Genomic DNA, 2,348 nt, shown 5'->3' on the forward strand with positions numbered 1-2,348 from the left:
GCAGGCTTAGCTGCCAAGTTGTTTTTGTATAATGGCTTACCCTGTAGTTATTGACTATGGGCATTGTAAGGTGAAGTCATAAGGTGACTACCCCCTGCATTTGGTGTTTACCTTTAAAAGCTCAGCCCCACTGAACATCGGGACTGCTTTCTATCAGCCTGAAGGTGGAGAGTGGCCCCAGAACTGCTATTACAATGACTCCTAACTCCATTCACTGAGTGCTGGTGAGGTTCTGTTGCTGGGGGGGGAAGGTCAGGATGGAATATTAGTAGAATAGGCATGAGACTTAAATTGACAAAAGAAAAACACACTAACTTTTTACTACTAGTTCCTTGTGACATGGGAGTTCTAATATGGAAATGAAAAGAGTGCGTGGTTCTGAGTTCAGAACTCCAAACTGGGCATTGGAGGCTTGTGCCTATAATCCTAGCTACTCAAGAGGCTGAGATTTGAAGAGCTTGGTTCAAAGCTAGCCCAGGCACAAAATCCATGTAACTCTTATCTCCAGTTAACCACCAGAAAACCAGAAGTGGTGCTGTGGCTCAAGCGATAGAGCACTAGCCTTGAGCTGAAGAGCTCAGAGACAGCACCCAGGCCCAGAGTTCAAGCCCCACAACTGACTTAAAAAAAAACTGTACCAACATGTGCATGCATGTGCACACGTGCATGTGCACACACACACACACGCACACACACATTATTTTATGGGCCAGTAATTTTTCACTTGGGAATTCCATGTCCTGGTTTTATGAATTAGAATACTAATCAAAAGGATCTCTTACTTGCTACTTTCCATGTGTAGTGTATTCTTAATCTTTCTAGCATATCTTATGTATTGTTCATCTTCCATATGCAGAACACCACAAGATTCTTAAATTAGGATTATTGCCGAGATAACATGAAGAAAAGATTGGTAGCTTTTATTTTTATGGGTTTTAATATATGAATATGGTTCATCTCAATTTAGATCTTTTAATCTGTACACTTCTGTACTTGATGCTATAGTATGTACATCATATAAAAGATTTATATTTTAATGATTCTGAGCTTTCAAATATTCAGCTGATCTGAAAAATAGCTTCTGAACTTGGTTAAATCTGGATGGTATGGATTAGGACTATGAACTGAATTTGGTGGTCTTCTAGCAAGAAAAATAATACACAAAGACTTAAGTCTTCCTCACCAGATGAATAAATAAAATATATGCACAGTGGAATACTATTCAGCCTATAAAAAGAAGGAAACTTTCATTTGAGACAATCTGCATGAACCTGAAGGATTTTGTTTTGAGTAAAATTAAACTAGGCACAAAAGAAACTTATTTTATGTAGAGACTGAAGCAAGGTGAATTCATACAGTGAGTAGAATGTGATTACCAAGGATGAGGGCAGAAAATGACTAGAAAAATGCTATGTAAAGGATAGTTATAACAAAGAATCACAATAGCCCAATACCTGTGTACAAATGGCCATATAAAATGATGCTAACTGAAATGAACTGCTAGCTATGGAAACAAGAGGGTTTTTTGACATTTATGGGGGGGGTTGCTTGTTTTTATTTTAGTGTACTGTTTACAGTTATTTATTTTTCTTTCCTCCCCCTCCCCCAGTTTATTCTGTTTTCACCATTCCTTATTTCGGTAACCCTTAGCCTTACATATAAGTTTATCTGATTTGTGAAAGGGAAGGGGAATCACAGAAACAAAGAACAAAATGGGGAGCCAATGCAACAGCAATACTCACAAGACATTATGTTGGAAATGAACTTTACAACTCAGGGTGAGGAGAATCAACTATGAAAGGGTAACTATTCCACAAGAAATATATTTGTTTCCTTACTTAAGTTACTGTATCCATTCTCTACATCACCTTTACAATAAAAATTAAAGGGAAACAAAGGATATGAAATTTAAGATGGGGCCAAGCTCTGGTGGCTTATGCCTGTATTCCTAGCTACTCAGGAGTCTGACTTCTGAGGATCCCAATTCAAAACCAGCCTAGGTAGACAGATTGAAGAGAGTCTTACCACCAATTAACCTACAAAAATTCAGATCTGGAGTTGTGGCTGAAGTAGTAGATTGCCATTCTTGAGCAAAAGAACTAGGCAAAAGCTTGAGACCCTGAGTTCAAGTCCCACTACTGTGGGAGAAAAATGAAATAGCAGAAACAACTTCAACCGATCTATTGTAAAACATGATAATCATAGTTATAACCATGAATTACATATTGAAACTCATAGAAAAGTAGATGTAATGTGCTCTTACCATGTACACACACAAAAAGAAAATACATGAACTAAAGCAATTGTTATATTAGCTTAATTTATCCATCCCACAGTGTATTCATATT

This window comes from Megascapheus bottae, chromosome 1 (assembly GCF_031878675.1).
Source record: "Megascapheus bottae isolate mThoBot1 chromosome 1, mThoBot2.hap1, whole genome shotgun sequence".
Classification (NCBI taxonomy): Eukaryota; Metazoa; Chordata; class Mammalia; order Rodentia; family Geomyidae; genus Megascapheus; species Megascapheus bottae.